General features: G+C 35.6%; 1 protein-coding gene across 3 annotated transcripts in view; it reads right to left on the bottom strand.

The window, feature by feature from the left end:
• Positions 1–15,592, bottom strand: part of PLCL1 (phospholipase C like 1 (inactive)) — a 364,454-nt gene that overhangs the window by 80,880 nt on the left and 267,982 nt on the right. The window lies entirely within an intron of this gene.

The raw sequence follows: 15,592 nt of genomic DNA, 5'->3' as shown, positions 1-15,592 counted from the left end.
GATGAAAACTCTAATTTGAAAAGATAGATGCACCCCAATGTTCATAGCAGTACTATTTACAATAGCCAAGACACGGTAGCAACCTAAGCGTCCATAAACAGAAGATGTGATATATATACAATGGAATATTACTCAGCCATATACAAGAATGAAATGATGCCATTTGTAGCAACATGGATGGACCTAGAGATTATCATACTAAGTGAAGTAAGTCAGAAAGAGAAAGACAAATACCATATGATATCCCTTATATGTGGAATCTAAAATATGATACAAATGAACCTATTTACAAAACAGAAACAGATTCACAGATGTAGAAAACAAACTTATGATTACCAAAGGGTGAAAGGGAATGGAAGAGGGATAAATTAAGAGTTTGGGATTAACAGGTACAAACTACCATATACAAAATAGATAAACAACAAGGTCCTACTGTATAGCACAGGGAACTATATTTAATCTCCTGTAATAAATCATTATGAAAAAGAATATATATATAATAATATATGTTATATATATCTGAATCACTTTTCTGTACACCAGAAACTAAGACAACATTGTAAATCAACTATACTTCAATAAAAAAAAAAAATAAATGAACATTATGAGATTCACACCTACATTTCAGTATAATGCTATTAGCAACCACTGTGTAACACCAAACAGAAATACGAATGGCTCCACTAATTTTTGAGGTTCTTCCAATGTGAATTAAATTTCAAAGCCTTTTGCCATAAGATTTCACAGGGAACAGTTGCATCTCACCTTTTATCCATTTCTGTAAGTGTCCTTGTATCTTAGTCTCACAGAGTCCCTATTTCCTCAGCCCACTTGGCCCTTCCCTGAACAACAGTGCCAACAGGGCATCAAACTTCACCTGCGCAGATTAGTGTATTTTAAGCAGGTGAATTTCTTGTGGCTATTTCCTTCTTGGGTGTGTCTAGGCCTTTTCACCTATTGTCTTTTCTAAATTTCAGGCCCAGTCCTCTGAACACTCATAATCATAAGACGATGTATTTCATCTTAGTCCTGGACTATCCACTGTGTCTATCACTCCCAATTCATTTGCACTGAATATCTGAACAATGCCACTTAAAACTGGATTTTTCTTTACACTTTCTTCTGTTCAGACCATAGACTCAAATTAACAATGCTCCCAATCATATTATCAATTCAGATAATTCTCCTAGGAACAAATTTCCCAAAAGTACCTTAGTGCATGTTTAAAGTGCCCAATAAAGCATATCAAAGAGGCAGCAAAGTATAGAGAGCAAAAGGCATGGTCCTTAGGGTAGAAATAACTAGTCTCCAGTTGGTATTATTCCACTCACTAGTGACCTTGGGTAAGTTACTTAGCCTCTCTGAATCTTAATTTCTGCTTTTAAGTAGGAACTAATAATCATTATATATAATAGAGCATTACTGTGAGACTCAAAAGAGAAAATGTTCATGAATATTCTTTGTAAGGTTAATCTTTTTGAAGGGAGAGGAACATTTCATCATACAGCTGGTCTCTGTAGGACTTTCAGTAGGCACTGACCAGGATATTGGGGTTTATCCAGAAGTTGATTCATTCCTGACCTATGAGCATTTAAGACAGATCTTCAGTAAAAAACTGAAAATGTTTAAGAACAACCATATGATATTACTATTTTAAACACTGAAAAGTGTAGCCAAAGTAGTCTAGGCTGTTTCCTTCAGGCATTCTTTTAAAACAGGTTAGAATCTCTCTTCTAGGGTCTCATTTAATTGTGGTCTTGCCTGTAAGAGTCTCTCTATTTTATGATACAGAAAAAGGCAGGATGATTTATTATTCAATTGACTAAAACCTTTCTCTGAAAAAGAAACAAAATTTGCTTTAGTTATGGGATGTTGGTGGGATGATTCATTAACTCAAATATATATCTGATCTTCAAGTGACAAAGATATAAATTACTCAATTTAGATTAAAGGATATTGTCTCTTGGTGCTCTGGCATTTAAGAACTTAGCCCCTGCTTTTCCAGAGAGTTGGTATTTTTAATTATCCCACAGTGGTCAATTTCCTCATCTTTAAGTTAAAAAACAACCATAAATCTTCAGCTGTTTATATACAGATGCACTATTAGAACACAATTAAATTTGTCACAGCCCACAAGTTCAGAAATATCAGATGTTTGTGTGTATTTTTCCACACCATCAAGGCAAGAACCTAAAGGTATTGCTGAGATGGGATTAATCTAACAAGTAAAATACTGAAGGAAACTGTGAATTGTGATGGTAAATTAGACTGTGACTCAGCTTTTAAAGCTACCATTTCACTAGACTTTTAAGTATTGAGAGCTTTCACGTTAAAAATTATTTTTATATAAGCAGATCATATTCCAAATAAGATGATTGTCAACAGAATTATAAAACCTCTAATAGTTTCTAACAAAGCTTAAATGGGAAATCAGTGTTCCTCTGAATGCATGTATATATTTCCTCTACCCTATGCATGGTATACCATCCTTCTCCATGGTCTAAGTGCCAATCTTGACTTCAGCCACTATTTTTTGAGAACAAAACTACTGCTGTCAGAATAGTTTTCTCTTATAAGCCTCTCTTCTTTGTGGTGATATTGCCTCATATCAAGACTTTCTCTCCTAGTAAGATGTCTTCAAGAAATAAATGTCTTATATCTACCCTACAAAAGAATCCACCTGCCTCGTAATGTTTATTTCTCACCTTGACATGCAACTTTTACATGATTATAAAACTTAACCTAAAATGCTTTAAAACTTGGAACCAGTGGAAAAGATAACAATCTTTAGGTTGTCTCACAAAGGACAAAATCCAAAGTTGGTTTTTTTTTTTTTTTTTTTTTTTTTTTTTTTTTTTTTTTTTTTGTGGTACGCGGGCCTCTCACTGTTGTGGCCTCTCCCGTTGCGGAGCACGGGCTCCGGACGCGCAGGCTCAGCGGCCATGGCTCACGGGCCCAGCCGCTCCGCGGCATGTGGGATCTTCCCGGACCGGGGCACGAACCCGCGTCCCCTGCATCGGCAGGCGGATTCTCAACCACTGTGCCACCAGGGAAGCCCAAAATCCAAACTTTTTACAAGCCCTCAAATGAACAAATATATATACTTTATATATATAATATAGAGAGAGAGCCATAGTACATATGAACAAACAGTTTGCTGTTGACTAGAGCCAAGATTATTTATATTCAAAATATGCTGGAAAAGTTTCAGGACCCTGATGTTTCTCTACAACTGTTCTTTCAATGGTCAAGCTATGCATTAGCTCTGAAAAGTTGGCCGAAGGGGAGATGGAAAACGTGTTAGAGTGGACGGGGACGGCGGGCTGCTCCAAATCTCTTTCTGAGCTTCTTCACTACCAAGGCCTCTTTGCTGAGCCCTACACCCCTCTGTAGTTCCCTCAAGAAGATCTTAGCAGATTGATGGTGGGGAAGGAGTACTATTCTAATAAACAGACTGGGGGTATCTTCAACTGAAGAAAGTTAAAGTACTGGTTATAGATCTTCCTGTTGATAAACACACCAAAAAAAATTTGATGATGAAATAAGAGCAAATCCATTGCAGTTATCTATACATGAGGAAGACAGGTACTTTTGGTACTTTCCAAGAGAAACCAAAGTTTGTTTTTAGTTCCGGTGTGCTCTTGCCAGTTTCTAGCTCATGAGATGATTGAATTGACTCCAATGACCATAAGGTCATTATTATAAGGAGATTATTATAAGGTATGAGAACTTGACATTTATTTCAAAGCTAAATTTCCTCACTCTGGAATGAAAAGAAGAGGCTGGAGTGCAAATTCCTCCCCCCCCAAAATTTTTTTCTTAGAGAAGCTTACAAAATAAAAAGTATGAACAGCACATGGTGATGCCTCTATCCCCTAAATTAAAGCTTAGCCTCATATTCTAGTGGGGTCCAAAAATTAGTCAGGCGTTGAGCTCAATTTTTTCTATTTCCCAGTGTGTTGTGTTTAAGTTTCCAAATTATAATTTCACAAGAAGGGATCACATTTAAACAAGTTATATAAGAAATAAACCAAACTGTGTTTATATGTTCTCTGAACATTTCCAGATAAGATCTTACATTTGGATCTACTGTCTTCTTAAATTAATCAATACTCTGCATGAAGGATTTAATCATCAGAATCAAGAAGAGTCTCATAAACTGGCAAAGCAATAGACAAATGTTTTCGTCTTTTATTAAAACAGTACAAGACATTGATTTGTCTATGAACACTGTTTCTAATATATGCATATCAAAGATAATTTCTACCTAACCTCATGATATAAGTGTTGATTTCTAATCTTAATAATAATTTCAAAATATTAGGGGAAAATGGTCAAATGTTATTCTAGTTTTTTTTAATTTTTCATTATTTTCTACAATATTGTTGGTTATACACTATTAGGAGTAGGATACCAGTCATGATCACATGAGATTCCCACACAAGAGTAAAGCGTTTATAGCTCCCTAAACGTGTTTTATTAAACTAAAATTGGGGGAAAATGTTCAGACAAATTGAATTAGTAAAGCTGTTTCCATAAGTTCCCATTGGCATTTGCTCTCTGAGCCTAACAAGATAAGATATGCTGCAAGTTCCTTAACAAAATTCAGCAAACAAAATCATTTTTCATCAGAAAAAGTATACTAAAGCAGCACAAAAATGTGAATGTACCCAATGCCATAGAACTATACATTTTAAAATGGTAAACTTTATGTTATGCCTATTTTACCACAAAAAAAGAACATATTTAAGCATTGTACAAAACCTTAAGAGTAAAGGAAACATACCCAGGTTTCCCTACCTCTGATCTGATAAGCATGTTTAAACATCTAATTGTAATGTAATGTATTCCTTCCATTTTTTTTTTTTTGGTAAGTTGTTATTAAGTGAATGATGATTCTTTGTTAAAACAGAACAAATTTACAAAAACTTTAAGAATGGCAATCAAAACACCAGGTGTAAAACTGTGATTAGAAATAAACTTATTTCATAATACAGAAATCCAGTTACATAAGTGCAGGTACACTAAAGTGACACTTGCTTTTGTTTTTTAGTAAAAGGGGGGGAACACTTATTTTTGAATAGTTCTCTTAAGAAAGTCTCCACATAAAAATTTAGTAGACTATAACTAAAAGGCAAGCAAAAATATAGCACATAAATCTTATTTTCACCATAAGGAGCCTATCTTTTTCTTATAGACAACCTATGAACTATAACTCTATACTAATAATATTCACTCCAGTTTTATGAACTTCCAAGCAAAATTCAGGAAAGGTTTAGTTGATACATGAAACCTTCAAAGGATTGTAGACAATATAATCTAGGACCCAAATGAGCCCCAACAATGGATGCTGAGAGGCCTTTGGTCTCCATTCTTCATTCATTCATTCAACAATGATAGGTACCTACTTCATGCTAAGAACTAGCACATTTAAGAGTTTTGAAGAAACTGATAAAGTCTGACTTTTATCTTAAATAGATCACTTTGGATGCACACTAGAAGGATTTGATATGGACCAAACTGAAGATGGCACAGTAGGTAAGGAGCATTAAAGGAAAGAGATGGTGAAGGCCTGAGGTAAATAGCTAATAAAAGGAAGGGTGACAAATAGGAAGTTTCAAGAAATAGGAGGTAAAATCAGAAGTTCTTGATTCAGTCTAGGATGACTCCTAGGTTTCTGGTTTGAATGAGATGTGAATGGAAATATTGCTGACAGAGAGGAAATACAAGGAGAGGTAAAGTTGAAAATGAAGTAGGTTTACTTCAGGTCATTGTGGATTATAGATGTGTATGGGCCACCTAGGTGAAGAGGCTGGGCAGAGGAGAAGACCTAAAGGAAAAAAAAAAATGCTAAGGGGTAAGATAACGAGGAGCATGGATCTCACAGGAACCAAGGAACAGATTTGAAGGAGCAAGTGTTAGAAAATAAGATGTCAAAGTGGCTTATTGGATTCAGTTATCAAGATATTTACTGGTAACTTTGATAAGAGAATGTCTTATGTTGCCTTCAAGATGGTGAGGATGGTGACAGGGTGAGAGCCAAACTGCAGCCTGAAAAGAGTTGAGAGCAAAGGGTTCCAGGAAAGCGGAAGAGCAGGTACAAAAGTCCTTTGGTGGGAAAGAAGGTCAAGATAACTACAGTATAATAAGTGAGGGGTAGTGAGGCCCCAGATGAGAATGAAACAACAGGCAGAGACTGAGAGTGATAAGTCAAGAGAGGGCTACCCTCACAATGCTGGCTTTATTGACTTATATTGGTGATAGCACAAGGAATGGAATCCAAGTTTAATGTATACATTAGATGTATGTAATGTGTGTCATATATACCTATATTTAAAGTATCCTGTCCAATGCGTCTATGCCCAAATCTACAACCGTGCCTGGCAGTTAGGCACTCTGGAAAAAACACAGCCCCCGACACAAGGCCTAACTCTTCCCACAAAACTCCAGGAGTTGGGGATGGTGGTATTGTCACTACATCTGTTGCCTTCAAGTTTCAAGTAAGGGAAGGTTGCAACTGTTTTTTTTCTCACAGTAAACTCAAATTTTACTTAATGCAAAGTCACAAACAGGTGATGTCCCTTACTTATGATGAGCACCATGTGACCCACCTGATGTCAGTCACTGTGTGGGACAGTGGGGGGTGGAGGTCCTGATGGGCATTGCTGAGAAGTGGCCGAAGCTTGACACAAGCTCTGTGAACCACGGGCTCTCCCTGGTGGCTCTCACTAAGCCTAGTTGGTAAGAAGCTGAATTTTCTTATCCATAAACAAAGTGTTCATTCTCTATCCCATCTTATAATTCAAGAGGATTAATTAAAGGCAATGTGTGAAGTTATTCATGCACATATCTCTCGCCAAATTAAGTTTTATGTCTGTATTTAACATTACATTTAATTTATAAAAGGTGATCCATTTAATAAAATGCACTAAAGCCGTCCCCTTTAGGAAACCTACTCCACTGTGTACATGCCATGGTTGTGTTATGAAATTCACTGAATTATAGGAAGCCGGAGACCCTCTAAACATTCTTTTAAATGACATCTCTTAAATGACCCTCCTCACTTGAAAACAAAAATTGTTGATTTTCTAAAGGCAAAGATGGAATAAAATGTAGAAAGAGTCTATTTCAGCGTGGGTTCTTAGTACCTTTGATGTGTTTTGTTTAACGGAGGAAGCTTTCTGCTGTGCTATAACTCACTGCAATCATTCACTCATTAGAATTCATTAAGACATTACTCTAGGGCTTCCCTGGTGGCGCAGAGGTTGGGAGTCTGCCTGCCGATGCAGGGGACGCAGGTTCGCGCCCCGGTCTGGGAGGATCCCACATGCTGCGGAGCGGCTGGGCCCGTGAGCCATGGCCACTGAGCCTGCGCGTCTGGAGCCTGTGCTCCGCAATGGGAGAGGCCACAACAGTGAGAGGCCTGCGTACCGCAAAAAAAAAAAAAAAAAAAAAAAAAAAAGACATTACTCTAAATAAAAGTGATTATCTCAAGTTCTTCTGCTGCATGGTTTCTACCCAGTTAGGGCTTTTCTGCAAGTATGATTCTCATCATGCATGTTCCATGCATAGTTCAAAATACAGCATTCACTTATGCAAAGATTTAACTGAACACATACTATGTGCTAGACATCATCCCAGTGATTAGTTCTTTAAAAATTATTAATCCCAACACTAATGGCACCTGGAATAAATGCTTTCTTTCCATCACACTTTTTATGCACAGGTTTTTATAACTGATGAAATTTGTAAGTAGAATATAAATCTTCAAATTTAATAAATCAAGCAAAGCATATAACGAATGCTTCTAAATAAATAAAAACAGCTTTAAATAACATTGAGGATGTTTGAGAACCAAAACCACAAAGGGGCACAAGAGCTGGTGAGGTGATATTTAAAAGGGAGTACTAGTAGTTAAGTACAGTTAAGTTACATCTTTACCACTAGGGCATTTATCTAGATACTTAAAATTGGACAAGAAAAAAATTAAGCTTCGAAATGTTCAAAATCTATAGAGGTCTTAGTTAAAATAATTTTAAAATTATTGCCACTTAACAAGAAAACAAATATGGTTTTCATATGGAGCTACACTATAATTTTATGCCATGAGAAAAAATCTTAAATTACATAGCCCTACCTGTGACTCCATTATTCCCAGATGTGCTAGAAAGACCTTGCCACTAACAGTGTGGCTAGTAAGTTTGCTTCAGGAACCCAGATGATGGCATCAGTGGGTTTAGTCACACCAAAGTCCTGTTGCCATGTTCTCATAGTAACTGCTAATAGACTGCAAAGCACATTATTAGTCACAATAGTACTGGATTTTTAATAGGTTAACATTTTTATAATGCCTCCTAAAATAACTGGAATAGCAAAATCAAGATTAAGGAGTCACATTCTATCAGTTTCATTTTGCAACAAGAGGCTTCTTTATTCTCTAGAGCATAATGAGTGGCACAGACTAAAAAGGCTTTGGTTTGAAATTTTTAACAAAACTGGGAAGAAACCAACTCAAAGGAATGGTAAGAATAACAGTAAATCATACCAAAGTATCCTTTCTGGCTCACAATTTCAGGAACGCTATATTCTTATTTATATATTTTAAATGTTATTTATGGGCTTCCCTGGTGGTGCAGTGGTTGAGAATCCGCCTGCCGATGTAGGAGACACGGGTTCGTGCCCTGGTCCGGGAAGATCCCACATGCCGCGGAGCAACTAAGCCCGTGAGCCATGGCCGCTAGGACTGCGCGTCCGGAGCCTATGCTCCGCAACGGGAGAGGCCACAACAGTGAGAGGCCAGCATACCGCAAAAAAAAAAAAATGTTATTTATGATGTTTGTTCAACAACAGTGGACTAAAGGTGAAGAATTACCTCTGCTTGAACTTTTTTCTATATACCTTCATCTCTGTGATTCATTCAAGTGGGAAAATCATAAACGTAATAAAAATCTCTGACCTTTCATTGCAGATTAATGCTCATAGGTAAAATCAAAGACTATTCACCTGTTTGGAATTTTTTTCACCTGTACAGAAATTAAGTCCCTATAGGTGAGGAGATCTGGCCACAGAGGAAACCAGGTCGATATTGACTTTGGAAGCCCGTGTCTGCAGACGTCCGATCATTCTACTGTGCCACTGATTCTTGCCATTTCTGTTTTCCCCACAGAATGAGGGCACAAACCCTGCTATTGTTCATTGTGAAACCTCACTAACTGATGGACTTTCTATTTTCAACTCTTATTTCCCCGCAAGTCCACGAGCATAGATGTTCCTTTATAGTGTGAACTGCCTTCTTGGGAAAGGCTTGTTTCTCACTTAAATCTCACCAATCTCCTCTCGCATCCTTCACAGTAGTGGTAGTGGTACACAGTAGTGGTACAAGGTACATCAACACTCCCATTTTTCTAGTTAAAAACATGATGTTTTCAACTAATCCAATTGCTACATGAAGTGCATGGTTTTGCTTATTGTAAGTCCCAGGAGAATATGTTACAGTACTGTGTCTTAGCAGCACCAATATGAACAAAATGAAGTGGACACAAATAAAGGTCATCTGACAATTATTCAGTGGCTTCTGAAGAATGACATGCTGCTATCAATCCTATTCCTCTAATACAGATGTCCACCTCACACTCAAAAACACTACATTTAAAATTTATCAGTAGCCTGTGCAACTCTCAGCAGAGGTGCCAAGAACCAAGTGGGCCTGGAGACTGAGATATGATTCTGTCCTTCGTCACAAGACTCCCTACACAGCAGGCTCAGGAATCCTGGCTGAACTTATGCCAGAGCCTACTTTGTTGTTTCTGGTGTGAGGATTAATCAGAGGTGCTCTTTATGGAAGGCAACATGTCATGGTCCCTTTAAAAAGAAAGTATGTAATGAAGAATATGTAAATGTATGCTTTTTTTTTTAAGATTTTTTTTTTTGACGTAGACCATTTTTAAAGTCTTTATTGAATTTGTTACAATATTGCTTCCATTTTATGTTTTGGCTTTTTGGCCGTGAGACATGTGGGATCTCAACTCCCCGACCAAGGATCGAACCCACACCCCATGCATTGGAAGATGAAGTCTTAACCACTGGACCGTCAGGGAAGTCCCAATGTATGCTTTTAATACCTATCTTGCTAACACATCTCTTTCAGTGTATTGTTGTAGAGATTAAATAGAATGCCCTAATTATTTCGTAGGTATAACTGTATAATTAAAGCTTAATTAGGGTATCCATCAGAAATTGATATATGATTAGGGAGGCATTCAAACCTATGCATAATTTTATTTTTTTTCATTCCAACTAATGTTGCACATTTACTTAAACTACATTATTTGAAAAATTAAAATATCAATAAGAATGGAACATTATTAAATATAGTTCATTTCAAAAATGTTCCTGAAAAATTTTGCATTTTCCTCTGTGTGCTAAATAATCTGTTCACAGAATAGTTTCTACTTCATTTTGACTTTTCAATTTTTAATGGTAATATTTACCATCAAATATGAGGCACCAACATATTATTTACATTGATTTCAGTCACTTCAGAATTTAAACGTATTCTCCAGTCACCTAAATTCGAATAAAACATATTTAAAACTGAAAAGGAAATGCCCAATATGTTTCAACACTATGTGAGTTCTACCATTTGTTATCATAGGGTGTTATTGGAGCTGAGCTTCAGAAACAGATGTGATTTATAAAAATAAAATCATGTAGAATTTGAAAGTTTCTAGGAGAGTAGATCTTAAAAGTTCTTATCACAAGAAAAACAAATTTTAAATATGTGTGGTGATAGATGTTAACTAAACTTATTCTGGTAATTATTTCACAATATATAAATATATCAGATCATTATGTTGTACACCTAAAACAAATACCATGTTATGTGTCAATTAAATCTCAATTAAAAAAAGAAAATCATTCAGAGTTATATTAGCTTAAGTGGAAATAAGGTTATAGTCAGCCTTGCTACAGAGCATAAAGATGAATTAATGAAATAGAATTTGAAAAATGGTCAAATTCCAGGAATTCATGATTTTCTGTGCAACATTTGTTAAGGACAAGATTTCAGACTATATACATCATTTATAAATTCCAGTTGGGGTAAATATAAAATATATAATTATTAGTGGTATTTCTTAGAAGCAGTGCCATTGTACTATGTAGAAATAAACATGTTTAGGTTTCTCATTAAGAGAAAAAAATCTTACAAGAGATTTAAAAACAATAAATTTACTTTATAAAAACATCTTGTAAATGTGTGTGACTCAGGACATGAAGATTAAATGTCAATTTTATAAAAGTATAATTCTATTGAAACCTAAAATACAATTCATTTGTAGTCTAAATCTATTTTTCTCTACACTCAGGGAAGTCTGGTCTACCACTTAATAAATAAATGTATATCTTAACTAATGGACCATTTCTTGCATTTGCATTAAGTTTTACAGATTCTAAAATTTATACTTAAGTTATTTTAAGCTTCCCAGTTGAATATTTCTTCTGTAATAGATCTTTAAGAGCAATCTCTAAACTTTGTATAAGGTAGATCCCTGAATCACATATAAAATAGAACGTCAATTCTCTGACCCAATGCAATGTAAAAACACATCCTTAATATTTTTTTCTCTTATGATAATAAGAGAATATGTGGCTTCAGTACTTGTTACCATAGAGATGTAAAATCTTTGACTCAAATAGCCAACTTGACTTGAAAATCAAGATGAATCTGATTAAAGTTTTCAAGTTCTGTCCATAACTTCTGGAATGGGTTAGGAGCAACTAACACTTTAATCCTTACTGTATTACCTCTCTTTAACTGAATATCGGCATCTGTCCATGTACAACAAACAGATGGCAGAACTCAGAGAATGTGTATTCTCAGCACAGAGACTCATTTAGGGTGAAGGCTCTCTGGTACCCAGTGAAGGCTCCCTAGTCAAAGCAGAAACAAATCTATTGTCTGAATTTAGAAAAATGTAAAAGGAAAGTATGTAAGGACTGTTTTTATTTAAGATAATAAAACTCAAAGTCCATAAACACCTTACTTATAGAAATTACTGAAATAATTAAATTTCTTCTCCCCACAGCATTGGGTTGGGGGCTAATGGATTTTAGTGTCACGATCACCACCTACCTGTATGACTTTGTGACAGGCAAAAAGGTCTATATCTATTGTTCTTATTTATCAGAATAATGTAATAATTTCTGCCTACTTCATACAGCTATCTCAAGGAGCAAAGGAAATAAAGCATGCTAAAGCACTTTTAAAAGGATAAAACTCCAAAACAGTGAATTATAGATCCATCTTACTTATTAAGTAAAATATGGCAACATATTAAAAGAGTAAATCAATTTTTCAAAAAGTCAGGTTTATTCCAGGGATATAAGAATGTATCAACATTAAGCAAGCCATCAATGTAATTCAATAAATAAATAGATTAAAAGAGAAAAACAATATGATCCTACTTATAAATTCCTCAAAGGCAATAAACATTAATTCCAAAGAAAACTCTCAATAAACTGAGAAAAGAAGATAACTTCTTTCACATGATCAAAATCCTATTTAAGAATCCTAAAGGAAGCATCATACCAACTGGTAAAGATTAAGAAGAATTCCCCTTAAAATAAAAAATGGAAACAAAAGGCTACTATATTACTCTATATTTCAACATAATTCTGGGTACTTAAGCCAAAGCAATAAGGCAAGGATAAGAAATTAAGCATAAAATATTGTAAAGAAGGTGAAAGATCATGACTAGTTTCAGAGAAGATTATTATTTACCTAGAAAATTCAAAATGATCAACTGAAAATTATTAGAAATAAAACTGATGGTGGCAAAATAAAATATTAATGTAAAAAAAGTAATAGTTGTCTTATACAATAATCTGCTTCTAAATGTAATGGCAGGGATGGGTAGAAGTGAGAGGAACACATTCAAATTAACAACAGATATTGTAAACAAGCCAAGAATAAACTTAACAAGATATGTGCAAAAATTATATATAGAATTTTATTCCATTTAAAGTTGAAAAAGAAGGATCAAATAAATGAAAACATAAAAGTTACTGGAAAGATAATATTGGTAAAACTCAAATTCTCCACTAAGCGGTAGACAAATACAATAAAATTCTGATGAAAAGCCCAGTGGGATTGTTTCAAGGGGTGGGGTGGAAGTGGCATTTCAAATAACGAAGGAAACAATATATTATTCAATTATTAGTGTTGAAAAATTCACTATTCATTTGAACAAAAAATATAAGTAGATTTCTGTTTCATGCCAGGCCAAAAAATTATTTTAGATGGATTAAAGATGAAATAAAGCAGGGAGTACTAGAAAAGATGTAACCATATATTTCTATAGTTTGGGGGTGGGGAAGATCTCTTCTTAACAAATAAATCAAGGCCACAAGCCATAGAGGAAAAAAAAGATTTTTTAAAAAGAAATCTCAAACTGAAGAATATTTGATATATATTTCTTGATTTATAAAAAGTGTTCACAAACTAATTTTGGAAAGGCAAATTCACAAAATTATACAACTGCTTCAAAATTAATGAAAAGATGCTCAAACACAAATACTTATAGGTACTATAAACACACCAATAAAATTATTACTTTTGCATATCAAATTATCAAAGGTTAAAAAATGTGAGGTTATGGGGAAATGGGAATTTTGTTAAATATAAAATGGTACAACTTTTTCAGAAGGCAATATGATAATATGTTTTAAAATGTTAAAAATGTGTCTACTTTGATCCAGCAATATCATTTTTGAGACTTTATCTTAAGGGAATATTTGAACAAATGGGCAAAGATATAAGTACATGGCAGGGACTTCCCTGGCAGTCCAGTGGTTAAGACTTTGCCTTCCAAGCCAGGCGGTATGGGTTCGATCCCTGGTTGGGAGCTAATATCCCACATGCCTCAAGGCCAAAAAACCAAAACATAAAACAAAAGCAATATTGTAACAAATTCAATAAAGACTTTTAAAATGGTCCACATAAAAAAAATCTTAAAAAAAAAATAACATGGCAGTTCAGTGCTACTCTGTCAGTAATATTAAAAAAATTAGAAATAAACTAATAAACTAACCACTTATCCCCAGTAAGGACTGACAAAATAAATTATGGTACATTCATGCAAAAAAGACTCTATGAAGCTCTTATAATGGATGACATAGATCTATAAATCTTAAATCTTATAAATCTTATAATCTGTGTGTGTGTATGTGTCCTTAAAAAATAGACAATATAAAAGACTACATATTATGAGACCTCATCATTTATATATAACAAATTGGAAGGATATATTCCAACTGGTAATAGTGGTTATTTCTAGGGGAAAAGAAGCAGAATCATGAAATTAGTTTTCTCTGTTTTGCTCAAATTACTTAAAATTAACATATATTAGTATATATTATGAGAAAACATATTAAAGATATTTCCATAGCATTAGTTCCATAATTACCTCATTAGTTATCCGGAAGTTGCAGTTTATAGAGATGATATATATCTTTAAAGACTTACTTGAGGCATAAAGTACATTAGCTTATTTTATTAAAATAATATTTTAAAATATTAAAATGACCGATGTTATTTTACTTAAATACAAACCTTTAAATATTTACTATTCTTGGGACAGGTCAATGCATCTCTATTACAGTATGACAAAATATCCCCTAAATATCATAAGTCTTTGATTTGTAAATTATTTTAGACCCTTACACTTTACAATTATTGACTTTAATTAGCTTGCTGAAAAGAATGTCCAGGGGCTTCCCTGGTGGCGCAGTGGTTGAGAATCCGCCTGCCAATGCAGGGGACACGGGTTCGAGCCCTGGTCTGGGAAGATCCCACATGCCGCGGAGCAACTGGGCCCGTGAGCCACAACTACAGAGCCTGCGCGTCTGGAGCCTGTGCTCCGCAACAAGAGAGGCCGTGACAGTAAGAGGCCCGCGCACTGCGATGAAGAGTGGCCCCCACTCGCCGCAACTAGAGAAAGCCCTCGCACAGAAACGAAGACCACCCAACGCAGCCAAAAATAAATAAATAAATAAAATTTAAAAAAAAAGAATGTCCAAAGCACAATTCAATTTTGTAGTGTATCTGTAAAATTAACCTCCTGAGTACTTAAACAATCAATTTAAATGAAAATGTATAGTATATCTCCTTTTTTTTTTTTTTTTTTTTTTTTTTTTTGCGGTATGCGGGCCTCTCACCGCTGTGGCCTCTCCCGTTGCGGAGCACAGGCTCCGGACGCACAGGCCCAGCGGCCATGGCTCACGGGCCCAGCCGCCCCGCGGCACGTGGGATCCTCCCAGACCGGGCCACGAACCCGTGTCTCCCGCATCGGCAGGCGGACCCCCAACCACTGCGCCACCAGGGAAGCCCTCCTTTTGTTTTTTATAAATTTTTATTTATTTAATTTTTGGCTGTGTTGGGTCTTCGTTTCTGCGCGAGGGCTTTCTCTAGTTGCGGCGAGCGGGGGGCCACTCTTCATCGCGGTGTGCGGGCCTCTCACTGTCCCGGCCTCTCTTGTTGTGGAGCACAAGCTCCAGACGCATAGGCTCAGTAGTTGTGGCTCACGGGCTTAGC

The sequence above is a fragment of the Kogia breviceps genome, chromosome 2, assembly GCF_026419965.1.
Source record: "Kogia breviceps isolate mKogBre1 chromosome 2, mKogBre1 haplotype 1, whole genome shotgun sequence".
In the NCBI taxonomy this organism is placed as follows: domain Eukaryota; kingdom Metazoa; phylum Chordata; class Mammalia; order Artiodactyla; family Physeteridae; genus Kogia; species Kogia breviceps.
This window is presented reverse-complemented; position numbering and strand designations above follow the sequence as displayed.